We start from the raw sequence: 14696 nt of genomic DNA, 5'->3' as shown, positions 1-14696 counted from the left end.
CAAATATTTATGTATGAGCGACATGGCTCCGGCTGCCTCGCCGTGCCCACTGGTGAACTGCAGTCACGAGCAATCTTTTATAGGTTGGTCAGATGACGTCACAGTAACTGGAAGATCCCAGAGAAAACTGGGCCTACGCAGGTGTGGCCCCTGGAGCCCCAGCAATAGTGATAGACGATGTCTTTTACGTGGTAATCCTCTCGAATCGTTGAACCAGTTCCCATGCTTCCTTGAGTTGCGCAGGCGTATTTATCTACTCTATGCACCGGTTTGGCTCCTATACTTGCGACAAAAAGGCGGGCCTGTGTGGTGAACAAATATTTATGTATGAGCGACATGGTTCCGGCTATCTCGCCGTGCCCACTGGTGAAGTGCAGCCACGGGCAATATTTTATAGGTTGGTCAGAAGACGTCACAGTAACTGGAAGATCCCTGAGGAGAACACTGGAGCTACGCAGCTGTGGCCCCTGGAGCCGCAGCAGTGGTGATAGACGTTGTCTTTTACGTGGTATCCTCTCGAACCGTTGAACCCGTTCCCACGCCTCCTTGAGTGGCGCAGGCGTATTCATCTATTCCATGCACCGGTTTGGCTCCTATACTTCCGACAAAAAGGCGGACCTGTGTGGTGAACGAATATTTATGTATGAGCGACATGGTTCCGGCTGTCTCGCCAAGCCCACTGGTGAAGTGAGGCCACGGGCAATCTTTTATAGGTTGGTCAGAAGACGTCACAGTAACTGGAAGATCCCTGAGGAGAACACTGGAGCTACGCAGCTGTGGCCCCTAGAGCCGCAGCACTGGTGATAGACGTTGTCTTTTACATGGTATCCTCTCGAACCGTTGAACCCGTTCCCACGCCTCCTTGAGTTGCGCAGGCGTATTCATCTATTCCATGCACTGGTTTGGCTCCTATACTTCCGACAAAAAGGCTGACCTGTGTGGTGAACAAATATTTATGTTTGAGCGACATGGTTCCGGCTGCCTCGCCGTGCCCACTGGTGAACTGCAGCCACGGGCAATCTTTTATAGGTTGGTCAGATGACGTCACAGTAACAGGAAGATCCCAGAGGAGAACACTGGAGCTACGCAGCTGTGGCCCGTGGAGCCGCAGCAATGGTGATAGACGATGTCTTTTATGTGGTAATCCTCTCGAACCGTTGAACCCGTTCCCACGCCTCCTTGAGTTGCGCAGGCGTATTCATCTACTCCATGCACTGGTTTCGCTCCTGTACTTGCGACAAAAAGGCGGACCTGTGTGGTGAACAAATATTTATGTATGAGCGACATGGCTCCGGCTGCCTCGCCGTGCCCACTGGTGAACTGCAGCCACGAGCAATCTTTTATAGGTTGGTCAGATGACGTCACAGTAACTGGAAGATCCCAGAGAAAACTGGGTCTACGCAGCTGTGGCCCCTGGAGCCGCAGCAATGGTGATAGATGATGTCTTTTACGTGGTAATCCTCTCGAATCGTTGAACCAGTTCCCATGCTTCCTTGAGTTGCGCAGGCATATTCATCTACTCTATGCACCGGTTTGGCTCCTATACTTGCGACAAAAAGGCGGGCCTGTGTGGTGAACAAATATTTATGTATGAGCGACATGGTTCCGGCTATCTCGCCGTGCCCACTGGTGAAGTGCAGCCATGGGCAATCTTTTATAGGTTGGTCAGAAGACGTCACAGTAACTGGAAGATCCCTGAGGAGAACACTGGAGCTACGCAGCTGTGGCCCCTGGAGCCGCAGCAGTGGTGATAGACGTTGTCTTTTACGTGGTATCCTCTCGAACCGTTGAACCCGTTCCCATGCCTCCTTGAGTTGTGCAGGCGTATTCATCTATTCCATGCACCGGTTTGGCTCCTATACTTCCGACAAAAAGGCGGACCTGTGTGGTGAACAACTATTTATGTATGAGCGACATGGTTCCGGCTGCCTCGCCGTGCCCACTGGTGAACTGCAGCCATGGGCAATCTTTTATAGGTTGGTCAGATGACGTCACAGTAACTGGAAGATCCCTGAGGAGAACACTGGAGCTACGCAGCTGTGGCCCCTGGAGCCGCAGCAGTGGTGATAGACGTTGTCTTTTACGTGGTATCCTCTCGAACCGTTGAACCCGTTCCCATGCCTCCTTGAGTTGTGCAGGCGTATTCATCTATTCCATGCACCGGTTTGGCTCCTATACTTCCGACAAAAAGGCGGACCTGTGTGGTGAACAACTATTTATGTATGAGCGACATGGTTCCGGCTGCCTCGCCGTGCCCACCGGTGAACTGCAGCCATGGGCAATCTTTTATAGGTTGGTCAGATGACGTCACAGTAACTGGAAGATCCCAGAGGAGAACACTGGGGCTACGCAGCTGTGGCCCCTGGAGCAGCAGCAATGGTGATAGACGATGTCTTTTACGTGGTAATCCTCTCGAACCGTTGAACCAGTTCCCATGCTTCCTTGAGTTGCGCAGGCGTATTCATCTACTCTATGCACAGGTTTGGGTCCTAGACTTGCGACAAAAAGGCGGGCCTGTGTGGTGAACAAATATTTATGTATGAGCGACATGGTTCCGGCTGCCTCACCGTGCCCACTGGTGAACTGCAGCCACGGGCAATCTTTTATAGGTTGGTCAGATGACGTCACAGTAACGGGAAGATCCCAGAGAAAACTGGGGCTACGCAGCTTTGGCCCCTGGAGCCGCAGCAATGGTGATAGGCAATGTCTTTTATGTGTAATCCTCTTGAAACGTTGAACCCGTTCCCACGCCTCCTTGAGTTGCGCAGGCGTATTCATCTACTCCATGCACTGGTTTGGCTCCTATACTTGCGACAAAAACGCGGACCTGTGTGGTGAACAAATATTTATGGATGAGCGACATGGTTCCGGCTTCATCGTCGTTCCCACTGTTGAACTGCAGCAACGGGCATTCTGTTATAGGTTGGTCAGATGACGTCACTGTAACTGGAAGATCCCAGAGGAGAACACTGGAGCTACGCAGCTATGGCCCCTGGAGCCGCAGCAATGGTGATAGACGATGTCTTTTATGTGGTAATCCTCTCGAATCGTTGAACCAGTTCCCATGCTTCCTTGAGTTGCGCAGGCGTATTCATCTACTCTATGCACCGGTTTGGCTCCTATACTTGCGACAAAAAGGCGGGCCTGTGTGGTGAACAAATATTTATGTATGAGCGACATGGTTCCGGCTATCTCGCCGTGCCCACTGGTGAAGTGCAGCCACGGGCAATCTTTTATAGGTTGGTGAGAAGACGTCACAGTAAGTGGAAGATCCCTGAGGAGAACACTGGAGCTACGCAGCTGTGGCCCCTGGAGCCGCAGCAGTGGTGATAGACGTTGTCTTTTACGTGGTATCCTCTCGAACCGTTGAACCCATTCCCACGCCTCTTTGAGTTGCGCAGGCGTATTCATCTATTCCATGCACCGGTTTGGCTCCTATACTTCCGACAAAAAGGCGGACCTGTGTGGTGAACGAATATTTATGTATGAGCGACATGGCTCCAGCTGCCTCGCCGTGCCCACTGGTGAACTGCAGCCACGAGCAATCATTTATAGGTTGGTCAGATGACGTCACAGTAACTGGAAGATCCCAGAGAAAACTGGGGCTACGCAGCTGTGGCCCCTGGAGCCGCAGCAATGGTGATAGACGATGTCTTTTACGTGGTAATCCTCTCGAATCGTTGAACCAGTTCCCATGCTTCCTTGAGTTGCGCAGCCGTATTCATCTACTCTATGCACCGGTTTGGCTCCTATACTTCCGACAAAAAGGCGGACCTGTGTGATGAACAAATATTTATGTATGAGCGACATGGCCCCGGCTGCCTCGCCGTGCCCACTGGTGAACTGCAGCCACGAACAATCATTTATAGGTTGGTCAGATGACGTCACAGTAACTGGAAGATCCCAGACAAAACTGGGGCTACGCAGCTGTGGCCCCTGGAGCCGCAGCAATGGTGATAGACGATGTCTTTTACGTGGTAATCCTCTGGAATCGTTGAACCAGTTCCCATGCTTCCTTGAGTTGCGCAGGCGTATTCATTTACTCTATGCACCGGTTTGGCTCCTATACTTGCGACAAAAAGGCGGGCCTGTGTGGTGAACAAATATTTATGTATGAGCGACATGGTCCCGGCTGTCTCGCCATGCCCACTGGTGAAGTGCAGCCACGGGCAATCTTTTATAGGTTGGTCAGAAGACGTCACAGTAACTGGAAGATCCCTGAGGAGAACACTGGAGCTACGCAGCTGTGGCCCCTGGAGCCGCAGCAGTGGTGATAGACGTTGTCTTTTACGTGGTATCCTCTCGAACCGTTGAAACCGTTCCCACGCCTCCTTGAGTTGCGCAGGCGTATTCATCTATTCCATGCACCGGTTTGGCTCCTATACTTCCGACAAAAAGGCGGACCTGTGTGGTGAACAAATATTTATGTTTGAGCGACATGGTTCCGGCTGCCTCGCCGTGCCCACTGGTGAACTGCAGCCACGGGCAATCTTTTATAGGTTGGTCAGATGACGTCACAGTAACAGGAAGATCCCAGAGGAGAACACTGGAGCTACGCAGCTGTGGCCCGTGGAGCCGCAGCAATGGTGATAGACGATGTCTTTTATGTGGTAATCCTCTCGAATCGTTGAACCCGATCCCACGCCTCCTTGAGTTGCGCAGGCGTATTCATCTACTCCATGCACTGGTTTCGCTCCTGTACTTGCGACAAAAAGGCGGACCTGTGTGGTGAACAAATATTTATGTATGAGCGACATGGCTCCGGCTGCCTCGCCGTGCCCACTGGTGAACTGCAGTCACGAGCAATCTTTTATAGGTTGGTCAGATGACGTCACAGTAACTGGAAGATCCCAGAGAAAACTGGGCCTACTCAGGTGTGGCCCCTGGAGCCCCAGCAATAGTGATAGACGATGTCTTTTACGTGGCAATCCTCTCGAATCGTTGAACCAGTTCCCATGCTTCCTTGAGTTGCGCAGGCGTATTCATCTACTCTATGCACCGGTTTGGCTCCTATACTTGCGACAAAAAGGCGGGCCTGTGTGGTGAACAAATATTTATGTATGAGCGACATGGTTCCGGCTATCTCGCCGTGCCCACTGGTGAAGTGCAGCCACGGGCAATATTTTATAGGTTGGTCAGAAGACGTCACAGTAACTGGAAGATCCCTGAGGAGAACACTGGAGCTACGCAGCTGTGGCCCCTGGAGCCGCAGCAGTGGTGATAGACGTTGTCTTTTACGTGGTATCCTCTCGAACCGTTGAACCCGTTCCCACGCCTCCTTGAGTTGCGCAGGCGTATTCATCTATTCCATGCACCGGTTTGGCTCCTATACTTCCGACAAAAAGGCGGACCTGTGTGGTGAACGAATATTTATGTATGAGCGACATGGTTCCGGCTGTCTCGCCAAGCCCACTGGTGAAGTGAGGCCACGGGCAATCTTTTATAGGTTGGTCAGAAGACGTCACAGTAACTGGAAGATCCCTGAGGAGAACACTGGAGCTACGCAGCTGTGGCCCCTGGAGCTGCAGCACTGGTGATAGACGTTGTCTTTTACGTGGTATCCTCTCGAACCGTTGAACCCGTTCCCAGGCCTCCTTGAGTTGCGCAGGCGTATTCATCTATTCCATGCACTGGTTTGGCTCCTATACTTCCGACAAAAAGGCTGACCTGTGTGGTGAACAAATATTTATGTTTGAGCGACATGGTTCCGGCTGCCTCGCCGTGCCCACTGGTGAACTGCAGCCACGGGCAATCTTTTATAGGTTGGTCAGATGACGTCACAGTAACAGGAAGATCCCTGTGGAGAACACTGGAGCTACGCAGCTGTGGCCCCTGGAGCCGCAGCAGTGGTGATAGACGTTGTCTTTTACGTGGTATCCTCTCGAACCGTTGAACCCGTTCCCATGCCTCCTTGAGTTGTGCAGGCGTATTCATCTATTCCATGCACCGGTTTGGCTCCTATACTTCCGACAAAAAGGCGGACCTGTGTGGTGAACAACTATTTATGTATGAGCGACATGGTTCCGGCTGCCTCGCCGTGCCCACTGGTGAACTGCAGCCATGGGCAATCTTTTATAGGTTGGTCAGATGACGTCACAGTAACTGGAAGATCCCTGAGGAGAACACTGGAGCTACGCAGCTGTGGCCCCTGGAGCCGCAGCAGTGGTGATAGACGTTGTCTTTTACGTGGTATCCTCTCGAACCGTTGAACCCGTTCCCATGCCTCCTTGAGTTGTGCAGGCGTATTCATCTATTCCATGCACCGGTTTGGCTCCTATACTTCCGACAAAAAGGCGGACCTGTGTGGTGAACAACTATTTATGTATGAGCGACATGGTTGCGGCTGCCTCGCCGTGCCCACTGGTGAACTGCAGCCATGGGCAATCTTTTATAGGTTGGTCAGATGACGTCACAGTAACTGGAAGATCCCAGAGGAGAACACTGGGGCTACGCAGCTGTGGCCCCTGGAGCAGCAGCAATGGTGATAGACGATGTCTTTTACGTGGTAATCCTCTCGAACCGTTGAACCAGTTCCCATGCTTCCTTGAGTTGCGCAGGCGTATTCATCTACTCTATGCACCGGTTTGGGTCCTATACTTGCGACAAAAAGGCGGGCCTGTGTGGTGAACAAATATTTATGTATGAGCGACATGGTTCCGGCTGCCTCGCCGTGCCCACTGGTGAACTGCAGCCACGGGCAATCTTTTATAGGTTGGTCAGATGACGTCACAGTAACGGGAAGATCCCAGAGAAAACTGGGGCTACGCAGCTTTGGCCCCTTGAGCCGCAGCAATGGTGATAGGCAATGTCTTTTATGTGTAATCCTCTTGAAACGTTGAACCCGTTCCCACGCCTCCTTGAGTTGCGCAGGCGTATTCATCTACTCCATGCACTGGTTTGGCTCCTATACTTGCGACAAAAACGCGGACCTGTGTGGTGAACAAATATTTATGGATGAGCGACATGGTTCCGGCTTCATCGTCGTTCCCACTGTTGAACTGCAGCAACGGGCATTCTGTTATAGGTTGGTCAGATGACGTCACAGTAACTGGAAGATCCCAGAGGAGAACACTGGAGCTACGCAGCTATGGCCCCTGGAGCCGCAGCAATGGTGATAGACGATGTCTTTTATGTGGTAATCCTCTCGAATCGTTGAACCAGTTCCCATGCTTCCTTGAGTTGCGCAGGCGTATTCATCTACTCTATGTACCGGTTTGGCTACTATACTTGCGACAAAAACGCGGACCTGTGTGGTGAACAAATATTTATGGATGAGCGACATGGTTCCGGCTTCATCGCCGTGCCCACTGGTGAAGTGCAGCCACGGGCAATCTTTTATAGGTTGGTCAGAAGACGTCACAGTAACTGGAAGATCCCTGAGGAGAACACTGGAGCTACGCAGCTGTGGCCCCTGGAGCCGAAGCAGTGGTGATAGACGTTGTCTTTTACGTGGTATCCTCTCGAACCGTTGAACCCGTTCCCACGCCTCCTTGAGTTGCGCAGGCGTATTCATCTACTCCATGCACTGGTTTCGCTCCTATACTTCCAACAAAAAGGCGGACCTGTGTGGTGAACAAATATTTATGTATGAGCGACATGGCTCCGGCTGCCTCGCCGTGCCCACTGGTGAACTGCAGCCACGAGCAATCTTTTATAGGTTGGTCAGAAGACGTCACAGTAACTGGAAGATCCCAGAGGAGAACACTGGAGCTACGCAGCTGTGGCCCCTGGAGCCACAGCAGTGGTGATAGACGTAGTCTTTTATGTGGTAATCCTCTCGAACGGTTGAACCCGTTCCCACGCCTGCTTGAGTTGCGCAGGCGTATTCATCAATTCCATGCACCGGTTTGGCTCCTATACTTACGACAAAAAGGCGGACCGGTGTGGTGAACAAATATTTATGTATGAGCGACATGGTTCCGGCTGCCTCGCCGTGCCCACTGGTGAACTGCAGCCATGGGCAATCTTTTATAGGTTGGTCAGATGACGTCACAGTAACTGGAAGATCCTTAGGAGAACACTGGGGCTACGCAGCTGAGGCCCCTGGAGCAGCAGCAATGGTGATAGACGATATCTTTTACGTGGTAATCCTCTCGAACCGTTGAACCCGTTCCCACGCCTCCTTGAGTTGCGCAGGCGTATTCATCTATTCCATGCACCGGTTTGGCTCCTATACTTACGACGAAAAGGCGGACCTGTGTGGTGAACAAATATTTATGTATGAGCGATATGGTTCCGGCTGCCTTGCCGTGCCCACTGGTGAACTGCAGCCATGGGCAATCTTTTATAGGTTGGTCAGATGACGTCACAGTAACTGGAAGATCCATAGGAGAACACTGGGGCTACGCAGCTGAGGCCCCTGGAGCAGCAGCAATGGTGATAGACGATGTCTTTTACGTGGTAATCCTCTCGAACCGTTGAAAAAGTTCCCATGCTTCCTTGAGTTGCGCAGGCGTATTCATCTACTCTATGCACCGGTTTGGCTCCTATACTTGCGACAAAAAGGCGGGCCTGTGTGGTGAAAAATTATTTATGTATGAGCGACATGGTTCCGGCTGCCTCACCGTGCCCACTGGTGAACTGCAGCCACGGGCAATCTTTTATAGGTTGGTCAGATGACGTCACAGTAACAGGAAGATCCCAGAGGAGAACACTGGAGCTACGCAGCTGTGGCCCGTGGAGCCGCAGCAATGGTGATAGACGATGTCTTTTATGTGGTAATCCTCTCGAACCGTTGAACCCGTACCCACGCCTCCTTGAGTTGCGCAGGCGTATTCATCTACTCCATGCACTAGTTTCGCTCCTGCACTTGCGACAAAAAGGCGGACCTGTGTGGTGAACAAATATTTATGTATGAGCGACATGGTTCCGGCTGTCTCGCCATGCCCACTGGTGAAGTGCAGCCACGGGCAATCTTTTATAGGTTGGTCAGAAGACGTCACAGTAACTGGAAGATCCCTGAGGAGAACACTGGAGCTACGCAGCTGTGGCCCCTGGAGCCGCAGCAGTGGTGATAGACGTTGTCTTTTACGTGGTATCCTCTTGAACCGTTGAACCCGTTCCCATGCCTCCTTGAGTTGCGCAGGCGTATTCATATATTCCATGCACCGGTTTGGCTCCTATACTTCCGACAAAAAGGCGGACCTGTGTGGTGAGCAAATATTTATGTATGAGCGACATGGTTCCGGCTGCCTCGCCGTGCCCACTGGTGAACTGCAGCCATGGGCAATCTTTTATAGGTTGGTCAGATGACGTCACAGTAACTGGAAGATCCCAGAGGAGAACACTGGGGCTACGCAGCTGTGGCCCCTGGAGCAGCAGCAATGGTGATAGACGATGTCTTTTACGTGGTAATCCTCTCGAACCGTTGAACCAGTTCCCATGCTTCCTTGAGTTGCGCAGGCGTATTCATCTACTCTATGCACCGGTTTGGGTCCTATACTTGCGACAAAAAGGCGGGCCTGTGTGGTGAACAAATATTTATGTATGAGCGACATGGTTCCGGCTGCCTCGCCGTGCCCACTGGTGAACTGCAGCCACGGGCAATCTTTTATAGGTTGGTCAGATGACGTCACAGTAACGGGAAGATCCCAGAGAAAACTGGGGCTACGCAGCTTTGGCCCCTGGAGCCGCAGCAATGGTGATAGGCAATGTCTTTTATGTGTAATCCTCTTGAAACGTTGAACCCGTTCCCACGCCTCCTTGAGTTGCGCAGGCGTATTCATCTACTCCATGCACTGGTTTGGCTCCTATACTTGCGACAAAAAGGCGGACCTGTGTGGTGAACAAATATTTATGGATGAGCGACATGGTTCCGGCTTCATCGTCGTTCCCACTGTTGAACTGCAGCAACGGGCATTCTGTTATAGGTTGGTCAGATGACGTCACAGTAACTGGAAGATCCCAGAGGAGAACACTGGAGCTACGCAGCTATGGCCCCTGGAGCCGCAGCAATGGTGATAGACGATGTCTTTTATGTGGTAATCCTCTCGAATCGTTGAACCAGTTCCCATGCTTCCTTGAGTTGCGCAGGCGTATTCATCTACTCTATGCACCGGTTTGGCTCCTATACTTGCGACAAAAAGGCGGGCCTGTGTGGTGAACAAATATTTATGTATGAGCGACATGGTTCCGGCTGCCTCACCGTGCCCACTGGTGAACTGCAGCCACGGGCAATCTTTTATAGGTTGGTCAGATGACGTCACAGTAACAGGAAGATCCCAGAGGAGAACACTGGAGCTACGCAGCTGTGGCCCGTGGAGCCGCAGCAATGGTGATAGACGATGTCTTTTATGTGGTAATCCTCTCGAACCGTTGAACCCGTACCCACGCCTCCTTGAGTTGCGCAGGCGTATTCATCTACTCCATGCACTAGTTTCGCTCCTGCACTTGCGACAAAAAGGCGGACCTGTGTGGTGAACAAATATTTATGTATGAGCGACATGGTTCCGGCTGTCTCGCCATGCCCACTGGTGAAGTGCAGCCACGGGCAATCTTTTATAGGTTGGTCAGAAGACGTCACAGTAACTGGAAGATCCCTGAGGAGAACACTGGAGCTACGCAGCTGTGGCCCCTGGAGCCGCAGCAGTGGTGATAGACGTTGTCTTTAACGTGGTATCCTCTTGAACCGTTGAACCCGTTCCCATGCCTCCTTGAGTTGCGCAGGCGTATTCATATATTCCATGCACCGGTTTGGCTCCTATACTTCCGACAAAAAGGCGGACCTGTGTGGTGAGCAAATATTTATGTATGAGCGACATGGTTCCGGCTGCCTCGCCGTGCCCACTGGTGAACTGCAGCCATGGGCAATCTTTTATAGGTTGGTCAGATGACGGCACAGTAACTGGAAGATCCCAGAGGAGAACACTGGGGCTACGCAGCTGTGGCCCCTGGAGCAGCAGCAATGGTGATAGACGATGTCTTTTACGTGGTAATCCTCTCGAACCGTTGAACCAGTTCCCATGCTTCCTTGAGTTGCGCAGGCGTATTCATCTACTCTATGCACCGGTTTGGGTCCTATACTTGCGACAAAAAGGCGGGCCTGTGTGGTGAACAAATATTTATGTATGAGCGACATGGTTCCGGCTGCCTCGCCGTGCCCACTGGTGAACTGCAGCCACGGGCAATCTTTTATAGGTTGGTCAGATGACGTCACAGTAACGGGAAGATCCCAGAGAAAACTGGGGCTACGCAGCTTTGGCCCCTGGAGCCGCAGCAATGGTGATAGGCAATGTCTTTTATGTGTAATCCTCTTGAAACGTTGAACCCGTTCCCACGCCTCCTTGAGTTGCGCAGGCGTATTCATCTACTCCATGCACTGGTTTGGCTCCTATACTTGCGACAAAAAGGCGGACCTGTGTGGTGAACAAATATTTATGGATGAGCGACATGGTTCCGGCTTCATCGTCGTTCCCACTGTTGAACTGCAGCAACGGGCATTCTGTTATAGGTTGGTCAGATGACGTCACAGTAACTGGAAGATCCCAGAGGAGAACACTGGAGCTACGCAGCTATGGCCCCTGGAGCCGCAGCAATGGTGATAGACGATGTCTTTTATGTGGTAATCCTCTCGAATCGTTGAACCAGTTCCCATGCTTCCTTGAGTTGCGCAGGCGTATTCATCTACTCTATGCACCGGTTTGGCTCCTATACTTGCGACAAAAAGGCGGGCCTGTGTGGTGAACAAATATTTATGTATGAGCGACATGGTTCCGGCTGTCTCGCCATGCCCACTGGTGAAGTGCAGCCACGGGCAATCTTTTATAGGTTGGTCAGAAGACGTCACAGTAACTGGAAGATCCCAGAGGCGAACACTGGAGCTACGCAGCTGTGGCCCCTGGAGCCGCAGCAATGGTGATAGACGATGTCTTTTACGTGGTAATCCTCTCGAATCGTTGAACCAGTTCCCATGCTTCCTTGAGTTGCGCAGGCGTATTCATCTACTCTATGCACCGGTTTGGCTCCAATACTTGCGACAACAAGGCGGGCCTGTGTGGTGAACAAATATTTATGTATGAGCGACATCGTTGCGGCTATCTCGCCGTGCCCACTGGTGAAGTGCAGCCACGGGCAATCTTTTATAGGTTGGTCAGAAGACGTCACAGTAACTGGAAGATCCCTGAGGAGAACACTGGAGCTACGCAGCTGTGGCCCCTGGAGCCGCAGCAGTGGTGATAGACGTTGTCTTTTACGTGGTATCCTCTTGAACCGTTGAACCCGTTCCCATGCCTCCTTGAGTTGCGCAGGCGTATTCATTTATTCCATGCACCGGTTTGGCTCCTATACTTCCGACAAAAAGGCGGACCTGTGTGGTGAACAAATATTTATGTATGAGCGACATGGTTCCGGCTGCCTCGCCGTGCCCACTGGTGAACTGCAGCCATGGGGAATCTTTTATAGGTTGGTCAGATGACGTCACAGTAACTGGAAGATCCCAGAGGAGAACACTGCGGCTACGCAGCTGTGGCCCCTGGAGCAGCAGCAATGGTGATAGACGATGTCTTTTACGTGGTAATCCTCTCGAACCGTTGAACCAGTTCCCATGCTTCCTTGAGTTGCGCAGGCGTATTCATCTACTCTATGCACCGGTTTGGGTCCTATACTTGCGACAAAAAGGCGGGCCTGTGTGGTGAACAAATATTTATGTATGAGCGACATGGTTCCGGCTGCCTCGCCGTGCCCACTGGTGAACTGCAGCCACGGGCAATCTTTTATAGGTTGGTCAGATGACGTCACAGTAACTGGAAGATCCATAGGAGAACACTGGGGCTACGCAGCTGAGGCCCCTGGAGCAGCAGCAATGGTGATAGACGATGTCTTTTACGTGGTAATCCTCTCGAACCGTTGAACCAGTTCCCATGCTTCCTTGAGTTGCGCAGGCGTATTCATCTACTCTATGCACCGGTTTGGGTCCTATACTTGCGACAACAAGGCGGGCCTGTGTGGTGAACAAATATTTATGTATGAGCGACATGGTTCCGGGTATCTCGCCGTGCCCACTGGTGAAGTGCAGCCACGGGCAATCTTTTATAGGTTGGTCAGAAGACGTCACAGTAACTGGAAGATCCCTGAGGAGAACACTGGAGCTACGCAGCTGTGGCCCCTGGAGCCGCAGCAGTGGTGATAGACGTTGTCTTTTACGTGGTATCCTCTTGAACCGTTGAACCCGTTCCCATGCCTCCTTGAGTTGCGCAGGCGTATTCATTTATTCCATGCACCGGTTTGGCTCCTATACTTCCGACAAAAAGGCGGACCTGTGTGGTGAACAAATATTTATGTATGAGCGACATGGTTCCGGCTGCCTCGCCGTGCCCACTGGTGAACTGCAGCCATGGGGAATCTTTTATAGGTTGGTCAGATGACGTCACAGTAACTGGAAGATCCCAGAGGAGAACACTGGGGCTACGCAGCTGTGGCCCCTGGAGCAGCAGCAATGGTGATAGACGATGTCTTTTACGTGGTAATCCTCTCGAACCGTTGAACCAGTTCCCATGCTTCCTTGAGTTGCGCAGGCGTATTAATCTACTCTATGCACCGGTTTGGGTCCTATACTTGCGACAAAAAGGCGGGCCTGTGTGGTGAACAAATATTTATGTATGAGCGACATGGTTCCGGCTGCCTCGCCGTGCCCACTGGTGAACTGCAGCCACGGGCAATCTTTTATAGGTTGGTCAGATGACGTCACAGTAACTGGAAGATCCATAGGAGAACACTGGGGCTACGCAGCTGAGGCCCCTGGAGTAGCAGCAATGGTGATAGACGATGTCTTTTACGTGGTAATCCTCTCGAACCGTTGAACCAGTTCCCATGCTTCCTTGAGTTGCGCAGGCGTATTCATCTACTCTATGCACCGGTTTGGGTCCTATACTTGCGACAAAAAGGCGGGCCTGTGTGGTGAACAAATATTTATGTATGAGCGACATGGTTCCGGCTGCCTCGCCGTGCCCACTGGTGAACTGCAGCCACGGGCAATCTTTTATAGGTTGGTCAGATGACGTCACAGTAACGGGAAGATCCCAGAGAAAACTGGGGCTACGCAGCTTTGGCCCCTGGAGCCGCAGCAATGGTGATAGGCAATGTCTTTTATGTGTAATCCTCTTGAAACGTTGAACCCGTTCCCACGCCTCCTTGAGTTGCGCAGGCGTATTCATCTACTCCATGCACTGGTTTGGCTCCTATACTTGCGACAAAAAGGCGGACCTGTGTGGTGAACAAATATTTATGGATGAGCGACATGGTTCCGGCTTCATCGTCGTTCCCACTGTTGAACTGCAGCAACGGGCATTCTGTTATAGGTTGGTCAGATGACGTCACAGTAACTGGAAGATCCCAGAGGAGAACACTGGAGCTACGCAGCTATGGCCCCTGGAGCCGCAGCAATGGTGATAGACGATGTCTTTTATGTGGTAATCCTCTCGTATCGTTGAACCGGTTCCCATGCTTCCTTGAGTTGCGCAGGCGTATTCATCTACTCTATGCACCGGTTTGGCTCCTATACTTGCGACAAAAAGGCGGGCCTGTGTGGTGAACAAATATTTATGTATGAGCGACATGGTTCCGGCTGTCTCGCCATGCCCACTGGTGAAGTGCAGCCACGGGCAATCTTTTATAGGTTGGTCAGAAGACGTCACAGTAACTGGAAGATCCCAGAGGCGAACACTGGAGCTACGCAGCTGTGGCCCCTGGAGCCGCAGCAA

This window comes from Haemaphysalis longicornis, unplaced genomic scaffold (genome assembly GCF_048455015.1).
Source record: "Haemaphysalis longicornis isolate Haplotype H1 unplaced genomic scaffold, Haemaphysalis longicornis Haplotype H1 scaffold_14, whole genome shotgun sequence".
Lineage (NCBI taxonomy): Eukaryota > Metazoa > Arthropoda > Arachnida > Ixodida > Ixodidae > Haemaphysalis > Haemaphysalis longicornis.
This window is presented reverse-complemented; position numbering follows the sequence as displayed.